Here is a 15,877-nt window from a genome sequence, read left to right as displayed (position 1 = left end):
ATATATATTCACTGATTATAGAGTGAGGAAGGGGGAAGGGAGAAGGAGAGAGAGAGAGAAATTGATTGGTTGCCTCCTGTATGCATCTTCATTGGGGATCAAACCCACAACCTGGGCATGTGCCCTGACTGGGAGTTGAACTGGTGACCTTTCTGAAGAAAAATAATTACCATCAGGAGGATGCCCAACCAAGCCATTCTGGCCAGGTCTTTAAGCACATGATTTTAAAAAATAAAATAGAAGGTAAGTAAAAAGCAAGCAAGCAAACAAACAAAACACATACTTTTGCTACTTTGGGACTTTGAAAAAAAATTTTTTTTAACCATAGTCACTTGAGAAACCAGTTTCACTTTTACATTAGGATTTTGTCAGAAATATCTGAAATATTTTAGCACTTGTACTAAAGTTGCCATTTATAATTTCAAGCACAAAGGCAATAATACTCACCACAGGAAGAATGGATCTATATTTAATGAGCTTAAGTAAGTTGCTAATTCGTGCCTGTAGCAATGGTATGGGCACTGGCAATACATAAGAGACCAGGCAGCAGTCTCAGAATGAAAATCACTGAGAGTAACAAGAATTACCACTGATAATGTAACAGAGAAAATGGAGCAGAGGGTCTTATTTGCCAGACTGAAGAGTTGACTTTGATCACTGGCAAATCAACATCATCTTTGAATATTGGGTGTCAATTTCAAAACCTCTGTGCCTCTTTGGAATGTACTCCAATCTTCTTAGAAAGTCATGCTAAATTCCAGAAGTATAATAAAACCAAGGTTTCTTTTCTTTTCTAAGCTCTATACTCTAAGGCCATCCCTTATTTATTTTTTCCTCCCCAAAGGTCTGTCACTCTTACACATGACATACCCTTCAGATAGTCTCTCATTCAAGGGATAACCTGTCCTTAAACTGCTGTTTGGCCGGGTCCTGGTGTCCTGGCTTTGTGACTAACAACAAGCCAACTATTTTAGAAGGCAATGATGCTAACATCTGTGTTACACATTACCACATAGAATAATGAGAGAAGGGCAGTGACATGAAGCACAGAATATGAAATCTTTTTATTTGGATGCTTCTGGACCCAAGGGAACACTTAGATGTTTTCCTCTCCCTAAGTCTCTACTTCAAGGAAATGATAGAATTGTTGACAAAAAGAAATCGAATCTATCCTGCAATAACAAACAGATACTTTCAAATCAATCATTATTTTCTCAAAAATTTTAACATTAATAGCCCTGATAGCAAAAAGGGGTGTGGTGTGGGCTCTCAGGAAAGCTTCCAGCATCTAGCCTGACATGAGCTCTAAAATCACAATGTGTTCTTGAATTTGTTGTGTCTTTTAAAATTATGGACATGTAATTGCATTACATGCATCATTCACTTCCCCATTTTTATTTAGCTGGAAAATAATTTACATTATTCACCAGTAAAATAGCATACCCAACGTTCTCTCAATGTTTTCTAGAAATTTTGATAGTTCACTAAACGCATCCTGTGACTATACGGCTCTCCTGCAGCTGATATGACAGTGGCCTCTGGCAGAACCAGAGAAGTACAGGAACAGGTGCTAGGATGCTGGTCCCCACCAAGATATGAAGTTCTTAAACGTGGGCCATTGCAAAAAACACAGAGTTGTAAGTCAGAAATGTGTTCTAATTCAGCCACTCACTGAAAAGTGGCTCATGTTTCTGATCCCTGATTCCTCGCCGAGGTGGCAGTGCGACCTCACCTGAAGAACAGAGCGGGTGTTACATGACATGATCTACCCGAAAGCACACCACAAACAGGCAGATGCTGGTGGTGAGGTAGGGCCCACTTCCCCACCTCCTGATGTTCTTGCTCCAGGTGTTTTCATAGCCTCAGGCAGCTGCCAAGCTTCATAGTCATTCTGCAGATGCTGAGCCTTCTTCTCATAAATCCTTGCCTCATGCATCTTCCCAATTTGCTATAATAGAGAAGTTTCTCAGGAGTCAGGAAGTGATTAAAAACCCTTACATTGAAATGAGAATGAATGATAACTGTCTTTTTTTTTTAACACAATAAATTACTGGCAATGGTAATACAGGGAAAAAAATGACAGCTATTTTGTTTCATAGGGTTTTTTCCTAGCAGGTCTCCCGTTATCACTATGGTTGTGTTGTCTATTGTTCACTCGCATGCCACATAGGCGGGAGGGTACCTGGAGGATAAAACATAGATTCCCACCCGATGGGAAAGGCAACTGGAAGGCTTTCTGGTGGAGTGGGGTTGGGCCAGCAATCCTGGACGAAGCAGAGAAACCAGAACATGAGTGATTTGCAATCAGGAAAACGAATGTTTCTCAGGATGATATAAAGATAATTATGCTTGCAGGAATCATTTAAATACTTATGAACACTTCTGTGTCTTTAAGTAGTCATTAAAGTGCTACAATTTTATCCTGGCTAATATATATATATTCAGAAAATAGAATGAAAAGGCTTTGAAAGAAGACATGTTTATAAGGATGAAAAGTGAGATTAAGGCAGGAGGGTCCCTCCATGGGCTATGGTTTCATATAGTTGCAGGGAAAACAGTAAGGACATTTGAAAGCTGTGGGACTCTCAGGCCTGGGGCACCAGACACTGAGCCGCACAGGCAATGAAATTGAACACCCAGATCTCAACAGGTAGACGGGCTGAGGCTATGGCAGACTATTTCAACTTTCGTGTTTAGCCCAGAAAGTGGAGCAGAATGCCATTCAAACTAAACAAAACCAAAAAACTAGCTGTATAGAGACGAGAGAGAGAAAAGGCAGGGCAAATAAAGTTCAAAAGATAGGAAACCATCTCTGAGTGACCTAAGTTCCAACTGAAAAAACTGCAAATGCTTTGAAATCAAATGGCTCATTGGAGAAACGTTAGGCAAATAGTCAAAGAGGCAAAAAAATCTTGCTCGGTACTATTTGTTATGCTAAGTGCCAGCCTTTTATTATGAATTTAATGGAGGAAATTGACTTAAGCTAAAATTCTGGACCAGAATAGACGTGGTTTATCTTCCTGAGAAAAACACACGTCACGATGGCTTGTTCATGGCTAGCATCCGATCTTACTGTCTTCTTTCCCTCCCAACCCAAATTCTGCATCTTATTTGGGACCCAGATTGGGGCCCCATCTTGGAGCTTTATTGATGCAATGGGGCTAACATTCTTTCCTTATTTTGGTTTGCTTCTCGATATATTTTTGTGTTTATTTTTGATCATATAAATGTTATTTTAGTGTTTGTATTTCTGTTCTTTAGCAGGTGTGATAATAAATATATAAATATATACATGCATCAAATCATCACGTTGTACACCTTAAACTTACGCAATGTTACATGTCAACTGTATTTCAATGAAGCTGGGAATATGTATGTATTATATACATATATGCATATACTGATGTTTGTCAATGATCACATAAGCATTTTTCCATGTTTATTTTTCACATTTATTTGTAAGTTCTGTGATAAAGATAGCATTCTGGTCCATGAAGTGTTTATACCAAAATCTACTTAAACCTTCCCAATTGTCAAGCTACCTCTAATTTATCACTAATGTAAACAATACTATGATCAATGAAGTACAGACATTTTCAGATTTCATGTTATTTCTGTATATATTACAAAATAAAAATGTCAGTGGTTTTATGGTTCCTAGGGCTTGTTGCCAGTGACCTGCAAAAAAAGCTTTTATTAACTTACACTGCACTTGCCACTCCTTCTAGATCTCACTGTTCTTTTCCTTGGAAACTTATTAACGTTGGGGTATTTTTTTTTTTTTTTTTTTTACCGTATGTCTCATTAGAAAATAAACCAAGCAATTCTACACCATGAAATACTCTTTCTACTCTGACTTAATGGAAGCTGCCCCCTTTCTTAAAAAGCCAACTCGGATTCCTACTATTCCATCATGGTTCCAAGACCAGCCACCTCTGAGGGTCTCGCCCAGCTCTGAAGTGCTTTGGCATGTACTCTCTGCTTCTCGCTGTTGGCACTTTGGGGCTATTCTTTTCAAGCAGATACGTCATGGCTCCCACTAAGACCTTCAGCTCCTTATGAGCAAGGTGGCATTCTTCCATTTCTCACAACTCCTAACGCGGCGCACCGACGCGCAGAGGAAGTACACAGTGAACCTTGTTGGTGGCTGGTGAAGAAGTTGAGCTCATGCACGTTGGACACCCTATGGAAGGCCTTTCTTCCCAGAATCTCGGGTTGCACCCCTCCAGCTGTGCATCTTTCTGGGAACTGTGATGGGATGAACTGATCGCCCCTCACTTCTGAGTTTCTCCATTACCTGTACTGGGAAAGTGATTTGAGAACGGGAGGGCACCTTTGGGGGACGGTGCCTTTCGCTGGAATAGTTTACACGGAGCCCCTGTCAGCCCATCGGCAGGCCTTCTGTGATGAAGACCAACTCAGGACGCAGGATTGGTGTGTTCAGTATTATTGTAAGAGCAAAAGGGACACGCATGCGGGCTCCATTTTGGGGGGAAGATAGATATCTCCCGTTCCTGGATTCTAAGTTGCCTGAGTTACATCTCTGCTCCTCTGCAGCTGTCACCTACATCCACTGCCTCCCCGAGGAAAGAGCGTCTTTCTTCAAAATCTCCCGCTCCGTGCAATTCTTTAAAACAATGAGTCCTCACAGCACAAAGAGCTCATGCTCATGAATAATTCAATTAATTAAGACATAAAATATTTTCCTTTATTTCCTGCTCAGTTTAGCCAGGACTTAATGATTGCTGCTGGAGACAAATTAGAGCAAGAAGAGCCTTTGGAGCTAAGATGCGGAACTGGGCTCTGATCACTTTCAGAGGCTCGGGACCACAGGCCGGGTTTTACTTGTATGTTTTCCAAGGGAACCCGGGAGCCTTCCCCTGGTGCCGGAGCTGCACAGTCCTCCTCAAGCAGACAAAGCCTTCGCTCAAAACTCACCGCCGTGATCACTGCTGTGCTCTTGGGGCTGGTAACTGAGGCTCTGTTTCCTAATCTAACCTTTTCCCTGCTTGGGTTTTTATGAGAACTAAGTAAGATCGTGTGAGAGAAATACTCAGCAAAGGGCCTGGCACATAGCAAATGCCTGCAAATGTTGACCGTGGTTATTGTTAGCCATTCTACGTGCCCTCTGACCCCAGTCTACCTACCTCTCAGCCCTCGCCGTGCACACGATTCACCTTGTTCTCCATGCTGGTCAGGTTACTCTTCTGTCAGTTTTTCCAATAAACACTCGCCTTTCTGTAATTTTAAAACTTGACATATGATTCTCCCCCTGAAATCCTTGAAAGAAGCAATCCGCCATCTTAAACCAACTAACATCTCCTCAGACTTTAGCTTCCATTTCTCCTTCTTTGCACAAAGCTCTCCCAAGACCTGGTGGAAACCATGGGTCCCCTGTTTCAGCCTCCACTGCCGAGGAACCCAGTCAGAGCCACCTATGTGTCTGAATGCCACGTGGAAATACAGGAAGCACGAAGAGCAAAGTTATCAGCTTCGCCTCGATGGGAATAGAGATTTCCTCCCGAGAAGACTTGCAGGAGCGCTCTGGGACGAAGAAAGCATGTCTTCCTTTGAAGCCCAGAGCATCGAATAAGATGCATCCTGCACAAGCCTTCAGAGTGGATCCGCATCATCTTTAACAAGCCTGTTGTGCTTGGAATTGCCCCGTCGCTGAGGCGCTAGGTTGCCATCCTATATAATAAAAGCCTAATATGCAAATTGACCGAACAGCAGAATGACTGTGGGAACGACCGGTCACTATGATGTGCACTGACCACCAGGGGGCAGACACTCAATTCAGGAGCTGCCCCCATCCCCGAGGCCCCAGGCCAGTCAAGATGGGTGCCAGCTAGGGCCCCCTGATCTCCCTCTGGTCGCCCTGCAGAGGGAGGCAACCCACAGTGGCAGCCGGGGCTAGGGCCAGCCAGCGAGTGGGTGGCAGCAGGGGGCAGGGCTGGTGAGCGGGCGGCACCAGTCCAGCCAAGGCAGGTGCCAGCAGGGTCCCCTTGATTGCCCTGCTGGTTGCCTCACAGATCGGCCCCTAGGAACCCTACCCTTGCACGAATTTCGTGCATCAGGCCTCTAGTTTCGTATAATGAGACAATCTGTACTTTCCCAGGTCTTCTACAGTGAGACTCTGTAAATTCAGCATCAGGCAGAGTGTGGAAGCATCTCTTAATGACCCCAACAACTACCATTTCACCGGCTGGGATCTGCCAATGGGAGATAATGCTGACGAACTACAAGCTCTCTGCCAGCAATAAAAAGAGAGAGGGAACAGAGTTTAAAGGCTGCAACTAACTTTTGTTACCAGCGAGGCCAGTGGACGGGGATGGAATGAATGAGGAGGCCTTAGGGGCCTGTTCCTAGACATGGTCTGTGGGGTCCCACTTGGCCAACACTCTTGAAACAGCATCCTCTTTGTAAATCGGAATTAACGGGCCCAGCCCTCTTCCTTGAGCAGGTGGCAGTGCCCCTTGTGCGGGCTGGCATGCCTGGAGTAGAGGCTGCAGCCATCTGGACCGCTGTCAGGAAATCCCATGGCTGCTGAGCTTGGAACACAGGGCAATTAGCAGGGCTCTCCACAGCAGCTTTGGAAAGGCTGGAGTCCTCATCCGTTCGTTCCTTATGCCTGACATGACAACATCCACTTGGCTACAGTATACTGCAGGGAGGTGATTAACCAGGGCCACCTGGTATGTGGCTAAAAATAACAAGGGCTGTGCATAGATAACCGCCCCCGTCAGATGTAAAAAGGGAAGTACCTGATAAGGAGCCTGTGTGAAAGTATTTTCCGATTTATACATTTTTAACAACAGGGGGCGTTAGGTCTCTATGCTGTGGTGGTTTTTATGTTGACTGCTAAAACTCGCCTCCCTTTCCTGGTTTCACCTGGCAGTTCCATAAGCGAAATCTGCGCGCTCGGGTGCTGTTACCAGTACGTTTTACAGTCGTTGAGTGAGTTAAATAAAGGCAACTGTGGCTGAAAAAAAAAAAATCACAAGGGATTTCGTGGATATTGCAGTTCCCACAGCACAGTGAGAGCAAGCGCAGGCTGGATCCCAATTCATCTTTCAATAAAGGTCCTGAAAGAGGCTATAACAGGAGAAGGAAATGCCTTTCCCCGAAGCACTTCACAGTTCCTCCCCGATTTCATTCCTTTCCGAAACCAAGACAATCTGCCTGGCGATGGGAGGAGGGAGTTTCATCTGGAACTTGCTGGAACCCAACTTTTCACTGTGGCCTTTCCTCTCAGACATATTTGTCCAGAGGGACTTCCTGCTCTTTATCTTCCAAGGACAACATTTGCAGCATCAGATACTTAAATAATATTGATCTCACATCTACGCTGGGAAAAAGAAAAATAATTCTAGACAATGGAAACATGCTCTCGCTGGATAAGGAAGGTAGAGTGGAATACAGTTACACTGTTAAGTCCTGGAGACATGTTGTTACTTGAATATTGAATTCAGAAAACCCCAGGAAGCATGCGAGAAGGCGTAAGAGGTCCATCTTGAAGACAGCTCTGTATGTGTTAGAATCATTTATTGAACATCCCAGCAGCTCACGGGGCCTGTGGCCTTGGGGAAAGGTACATAACAGGCATAACATGGTTGCCCACCTCTTTTCACATGGTATGTAAATGACTGATAATTTTTTAAAGAATGAGAAATTTACTGCTGTAAAAAAGAAGGAACTCTTACCATTTGCGACAGCATGGATGGAACTGGAGAGCATTATGCTAAGTGAAATAAGCCAGTCAATGAAAGAAAAATACCACATGATCTCACTCATTTATGGATAATAAAGACCATTATAAACTGATGAACAAAAATAGATACAGAGGCAGAGCAGCCTCGAACAGACTGTCAAACTACAGTGGGAAGGCCAGGGGTGGCGGGTTGGGGGTTGGGAGGAAGGGCATGTGCCAGGGGATAGAGGAGACGGGAAGGTCAAGGGGGGGTGGGAAAGGAGACATATGTACTACTTTTTGTAATACTTTAAGCAATAAAACAAAATTTTTTAAAAAATGAAAAATTTAATACTGTGGAACCAAGCCCTCATAATGGCCCCATTAAGGGAGGGGGCATTACTTGGTTCCTGTTTCAAAATAATTGAACCACAGCCTTTTGTAAAAGACGGTTTTGCCTCAAGACTACTTAGCCACCAAGAGGAAAAATAGCGCTGCTCTTCTTAAGATGCAGTTGTGTTTCCTTCCCCACTGCCATCTTCAAAATCCAAATCCAGTCTCCCTCCGCCCCCCGCCCAGTTTTCAGCTGGCGGGAAAGCGACGCCAGAGATGGCATGACAAGTCTGAGCAGCTTTGGGGCACTCCTAGGTGGGGTCAGAGCAGTCTGAACACCCCCATCTGGACACCGAGGAGGAGGTGACCCCCAAACCTCCCCTCTTTGGAGTAACTTCCATAGGGTCCTCTCCCCCCAACGAGAGCACCCCGACCTGTGGACCTGTGCACGGGACCAAAGACGCAGCTGCTGGCAACAACTCTTGACCTGTCCCTACCCACACATTTTTTGTCTACAAAACCTGATATTCAAGTGTTTTTACTTAATATTTTTTTTGTCATTTTCTCTCAGGGCACTCTTTCAAGAGGCCTGGTCCTGATTAAAATGTTTATCTCAGTAATTTTTTTTTGCATCATTGTAGGCAGTTTATAATGGCTGACTTGCCTTTTATATATAATTTAAATGTTATGTATTTGCTATGAGCCTCACAAATTACACTCTAATTTAAAAATTTTTACACACAGCCCTACCCGGAATCATAAACAATAATTTTCTGCCCTCAGAACAGGAAGTGAAATCATCATAAAAAAAAAATCTGAGGAAGAAAAGGGGAGAGGCTGCTGGAACTGTCACAGATTTCCCCGAAGCCTGCTCTCTGGAACAAGTTATGGCAGCACAGGCCCTGAGCAAGAACGTGCAGTTTGCTCTAGGGAGTCCATTTTGGTGATTTCTCTCTAAATATTTTTTTTCATGCTCTTTTTATCATAACGGAGTGCCTTTTCAGAAATGGCCCTTTGTCAACCAGAGAGCACTTCCCTTCCCATCTCTGCTAATGGCGGGTCTTGCCATCAGCCTGGAAGCCAAGCAGGCGGTGATTTGTGCAGGGCAGGCCGGATGTTCTTCATCGCATCCCTCCCCCGCCTCCGAGGGGCCGGTGAGAAGGACCTGCCATTGTTTTTTGTCATTTCCAAGCTTCTCTTTATTGGAAAATAGAGAGCCGGTGAGATTTGTATTAGGGGCGATGCTTCTTCCTGGAGAGGGTGATCGCATGCCTAAAATTATGGAAGCATAAAAGCTGCAGGTTTTCTGTAATAGGCACGGCTCGGTGTTATTAATAACTGGGCACGAGGCACTTTTATGTTGGCAAGTGGCTTCAATCATTTTTATCACGCAATAGCCGCAGAGGTTCAGTGAGCTCTGCCATCTCTTCTCAAGATTGGGTCGCGGCAACGTGTAGAGTTTTAGGGCTGGGACGAAATTTGCAAGGCTCGTGCAAGAAGTAGTATTGAATTATTAATTGAAGAAATACTTTATACACAAACATACACACACGTCTGCACAAACACAGGCATGCACCAGTTTCTATTAGTAGGGATATTCCCGTGAGATGACACAGCCCCCACACTACTAGTATCTCATTTAATCCTTCCAAAAAACCCTCTAAGAAAAAGGCCGTGATTCTGTCCTCTGTACAGAGGAAAAAGATGAGGTTTAGAGATGTTAAGGAATATATCACAAAGATAGTAAATGGCAGAGCCTGGGTCAAATCTAGGTGTCTGATTTCAAACCTCACGTCCAAATGCTAGGTCTGTCTGATAGGAGAGCACATACAATGGGCAGAGGGATGCCCCGTGCCCTTCCACAAACCCCTTCCCCACTGTGGTCCTTGAAGCAGGGGCCCAGCATCTACACCGGGGATGGAAGCCGAGACAGACTCGTGCAAACATCCGTTACATCTGAGGACACGTGTCTCCTCTCCAGTTTCCTCCCCGCACCAGGCAGACTGTGCATTCCAGAAAATAAAAATCACAACAAGAGAAAAAAATCAAGTAGGCAATACATTAGGAAACCAAAAGAAGAAAAACCCAGTGTTAAGTTCAAGAGCTAGTTTTGGAAGCCACGAATAAACAGATAAATCTCTGACATTGTTTAAGAGAAAAAAATTATTAGAAGAGAGAAATGAGGTGCAGTTGTGGATTCAAAAGGGGTTAAGTAGCTAATTGTATTTAAAAAGCTATCTATCGCTCACTAATACATTTTAACCATCTCATGGAAATGTTTGATATTGGGGCTGATTCAAATTGAATATAAGATGAGAAGAGGAAGAGAGCCTTGAAGGAAACACACATGGAAGAAAGAGGCGAATAGTTCCAAAGAATTAAGGGTTTAAGAGGCATTAGGTTGTCACTACCTTACTGGCGAATTTAACTAAGACTTGAAAATACAATACCTTCTTAATGTTTGTGGGTTTGTTTGTTTTTTGAGTGTATGTTTACACAGTATTGAGTACTTACTATTTGCCACAAAGCCTGGTCAGTACTTGGTATGAACTATTATATTTAATATTCACACTCTTATGATGTAGGCACCACTGTTACCCCTTTTCTTACAGATGGGGGAACATCCATAAGTAATGAAACTCGGTTTCTAATCCACATCTCTCAGACTTGAGAACCTCAATTCTTTCTTTATTAAGACTAACATATAACTGATAAATAATTGTATCAATTTTAGGTAGGCATTCTTCTGATTTGATGTATGTATACAGAGTGAAATTACCACCAACCTAAGTTTAGCTAATGTCCATCATAGTTAAAATATTTTCTTGTGATGAGAAATTTAAGATTTCATCCACATGCACGTATGCAACAGAGTATGTTAAGTGTAGTCATCATGCTGTATAGAACATCCCCAGGACTTACTTCTAACTGTAAGTTTGTACCTTTCGACCCCCTTGAACTGTTTCATCCATCCCACAACCCCTGCCTCTGGCAACAGCCAATCTATTCTCTATACATCATAGTTCAGGGTTCTTTTTTGTTTCTTTTCTTTTGCCTTTTTTTTTTATTTTTAGATTCAACATATAGTTGAGATCAGAGAGTGTTTGTCTTTGTCTGACTTATTTCACTTAGCATCATGCCCTCAAATTTTATTCATATTGCTGCAGATGATAAGATTACTTTGTTTTTTATAGTTGAATAATCTATTTTTTGGGTGTGTTTTACATTTTCTTTACCATTCATCTATTCATGTCTTCTTGTTTCCATGCCTTGGCTATTATAAATAATGCTAGTGTAAATGACAGGGGTGCAGGTCTATTTCAAGGTAGTGATTTCATTTCCTTCAGATAAAAATACTCAGTGGAATTGCTGGACCATACTGTAGTTCTGTTTTTAATTTTTTGAGGAACCTGCATATTGTTTCCCATAGTGGCTGCACCAATTTCCATTCCCACCCACAATGCATTAGGGTTCCCTTTTTCCCACATTCTCACCAGCACTTGTTATTTCTTGTCTTTTTGATAATACCCATTCTAACATGTGAAGCTACATCTCATTATGGTGGCTTATTTTCATTTGAATTTTTTTCTATTAAGTTGTATAGGATATATATGATATTATCCCTTTTAACGGATATATGATTTATATTTTTTCCCATTAAGTTGGTTGCCTTTTGATTTTGTTGATGGTTTCATTTGCTATGCAGAAACATTTTAATTTGATGTAGTCTTCTTGTTTATTTTTGGTTTTGTTACCTTTGTTTCTGGGGCTAAATTAAAAAAAAATACCATTGCCAAGACCAATATCAAAGAGCTTACCTCTATATTTTCTTCCTGGAGTTTTATGATTTTAGGTCTTATGTAAATGTCTTTAATCCATTTTGAGTGTATTTTGTGGGTAGTATAAGATAGTGGTACAGTTTTAGTATTTTGCATGTGGCTGTTCAGTTTCCCCAACACCATTTATTGGAGAGACTGTCCTTTACCAATTTTATGTTCTTGGCTCCTTTGTTATAAGTTAATTGACCATATTTGTGTGGGTTTATTTCTGGGCTTTCTATTCTGTTTCATTAGCTTTGTGTCTGTTTTTATGCCAATACCATACAGTTTTGATTTGTGGGAACCTTGATTCTTAACCACAACCCTAAGTGGCTTTCAGACAAAAACTGCAACGAAGTACAGAATTTTATAAAATAAGCATAATATTGAAGCAATAACCTTACCAATAATGACCCCTAAGAAAGTATTTGGGCCATTTCATTTTTGAACATTGAAACAAAAATCTTAAAAATAAAATATTGGCATATGTATTATAGCAACATGAATAATACACCCAAATCAAGTATATTTATTATAGCAATAGTAGGAAATGTATTTAATTAATAAAGGAGAAAATAATTGAATAATATTAATTAATGTCAGAATAGGTATGTAATTTAACTTCAATTCTGATTTTAAAAAAATAACCATTATTGTAATCTCTGACTCTCAATGGTAAAATACTAAAGAGGTATACAAAAAAAGGATGTACATATTGATATATATTCTATTCTTCATTATTTATATTGTTGTAGAAATTCTAGTCAATGCAATAAGAAAAAGATATTTTGCCCTAACCAGTTTGGCTCAGTGGATAGAGCGTCGGCCTGTGGACTAAAAGGTCCCAGGTTTGATTCTGGTCAAGGACACGTACCTCGGTTGCGGGCACATCCCCAGTAGGAGGTGTGCAGGAGGTAGCTGATCGATGTTTCTCTCTCATCGATGTTTCTAACTCTCTATCCCTCTCTCTTCCTCTCTGTAAAAAATCAATCATATATATATATATTGATATTTGGAAGTTGCAATGCAATTTCTATAATTACCTGCAAATTCACATGTGAAAATTCAAGAGAGTCAAAGTAACAGTAATAAGAAATGTAAAGAACAATTTGGTAAGTAGGCTGAATAAAAAGGACTATTAAAACAAGTCAATACCTCCCTGGGCTTATTACCCAATTTATATTACGGTCATTTTGATAATAGATTTAGTGATACTCTTTGAATATAAACTTTAGGTTTACAAGCCTTTTAAATATTGGATGCTGTTTTGTTTTGCCATTCTCTAAGAATCTTGGTTTATACCCCCCTTTGTTTTGTGTTTTGATTAAATTATCCCTTCACATAGATGTACTAGAAACACTTCTCAAGGCCCTGGCTAGTCTAAATGGATTTTGGCAGATGTAACCATGTGCCCACCGCCAGTTCCTCCTCTGAGCCCTAGCCAACCTCCTTGTATGCAATAATTGTAATACAGACCAATGATTGAAGCCTTACTACACTATCTAACAGGCGTAATAATAATGATGATGATGATATTTACGTGCATAATCACACTTTATGCTTGCAACAGTTCTGTTAGTTGGGCACAATGATCATTCCCATTATACAGACGAGGAAACCGAGGTTACGAATTTCCCTAAATCCACATAGCAAGTAGCAAAACAGATTCTGAATCCCGATACTCTGTTTTTGCACAGTACCAGACCCTGCATTCCATGTTACAGGAAAATTATCCTGCTGTATTCAAGACACATAAATACAAATATTCTAGCGATTGCATACTTAAAATGAAGATTGCAAAGCTGTTTTTCCTTTCTCTGGGCCCTTACTGCTACAATCCCCAAAAGAACAGAATTCACATGACTCTTGCTCCCAGGAGAGCCGGGTCATATCTTTAATCTTCAAAACAAATGTTTAAGCCAAAGAGTATTTCTGACATTTTAATTTATTATCTGTGTTTGAGATAGAAAAGAGATTTGAGTAGTGTTGGAGATAATTTGATTTTTGCTTTGGATCGCACAGGCAGTATCAATCATTTAAACATTTTCCCATAGCTCTTTTCCAGATATTTGTTGCCAGGATGGGATGAATAAACAAAAGTACAATTTGAATACAACAGCTCTTAAACCACGGTGGAAGACAGATGGTCTTATGTGAGAGAAAAAAGACATAGTTTACCTTCAAAGGAGCTGAGAGAAAGCTGCCAACTCTAAACATTTGTCATTTCTGTGACACCTCACTTAGGGGTGTGTATGTCCTTAATCATAACCTGCTGTAGTTGAGCATGGTGTCATGGCAAATTAAAAAAAGTACTTTCCACTTAAATGAAGATTCATTTTAACTCCCATAAACAGTTTGTGTGCCATATCCAGGGTGGTGCAAAGGTAGGTTTACAGTGTGAGTACACAAAACACAGAGCGTATTCTTGTATTACTATTTATTAATTATTGTATTCTTTTCCATATAGACAACTGTAAACCTACTTTTGCCCCCTCTATATACACGGTTATAAAGAACAAGGCACAGTTTGAGCCTTCAGACTTTTAGTGAAAGGCATTTATTCTAGGACCTCATCTTTCTAGAGTTCCATGGAATAGCAATATAAGTTCAAAAGATTAAAGAATGATGTAAAGTATTTGACCGATGAGAGTTTGGATATTTGTTTACATAAAGAAATGTGGGTATCAAATTGCTCCTGTGTTTAGATTCTGTTAATCAGTTTCTTTTAAAATATCAGTTTTTGTGCAAATTAAGTATTTTACAATTATTTAGATTTATAATACAAAATTTTACATGTTAACTCTAAGTAGGTAACTATTTTTAAGGATAAGAAAACACAGATTTTGAAGATCATGGATACTAATTCCTCACCAACACAGTTAGAAAATGAAAATTAGTTTTGGTGGCTAGCCATCACTGTGATTATGTGAAGTATATTAAGATATCATATTATGTTTATTAACAATATAAATTATCTTAGCACCTATAATTAACATTTTTCAATTAAGATCTGATGCAAAATTTTGCAGTCCCAAATAGATGAGTGGTTATTTTCAGTCATGGCACCTCAAGGATGTTACTGCAATATCAGAAATGTAAAATTAAAAAGCATCTCCAAAAAGTTTGGCAAAATATGTTGTACATTCAAAAGATTCAACGTGGTCATCTGGCTTTGTATTCTACTGAAAACAGTGGAGCAATCAAATGCAGTATTTTCAAGCTCCACATTAATGACTTGATGCTATTTTCCTGTCAGATTGATTCTCAAACTTATACTAATAACAACCAAAAAAATGATGACTCATGGATAATGGAATAATTCTCCTTTCACTGGGGGGGGAAAAAAAAAAAAAAGCTCCTAATACTCAAACAACAGCTTGGGAGGTGGGGGTGGGGGGTGGGTGATGTTAATCATTCACCATTTGTCATCACCTCTTCCCAGAAGTAGATTTCTGTTTCTCCACATCTAAAAGATGGACACATTCCAAGCAGGAAAAATGACAAACACAGGTCATACAGAGGTGAAACTACAGCATCTCTCCACGTCGGTTTCAGATATAACAAGGGCAGTTTGAGTGCATAGTTAAAAAGGAAGGAGGAAAAAGATTTCCAACTATTACCAGTAGTTACACTGAAGGGACAAATCTTGAACAAATTCATTAGAGGAAACGTTCTAATTTTTCTCCATATACTTGGAATCTTTTATCATAAATTACTCATGTATTGTGTGAGAAAAATAATAGGGGAGGGAGGCTTATTGTCCAAATTTCCTTTAAGGTGATTCCACTTCTTTCTTCATTTGATTCAGTGGCACCATTGCTTACATTGCTGTGCTGATTTATGGCTCAGAACGTTTTTCATTTATCTTTTCTCAGTGGATCTATACAACACTCTCATAGGCACGTGTTAATATCCCTACTTTACATGACGAAAAAGCAGAAGACCAGGGCGACATTGATTTTTCCCAAGGACATATAGCTAGCAAGCTATAAACCTAGTCTGTCAGGATCAAATTCAGGCATTTTCTCCCTACCAG

Source organism: Myotis davidii, unplaced genomic scaffold, assembly GCF_000327345.1.
Source record: "Myotis davidii unplaced genomic scaffold, ASM32734v1 scaffold395, whole genome shotgun sequence".
Classification (NCBI taxonomy): Eukaryota; Metazoa; Chordata; class Mammalia; order Chiroptera; family Vespertilionidae; genus Myotis; species Myotis davidii.
The sequence above is the reverse complement of the archived record's forward strand: the minus strand, read 5'-3'. Positions refer to the sequence as shown.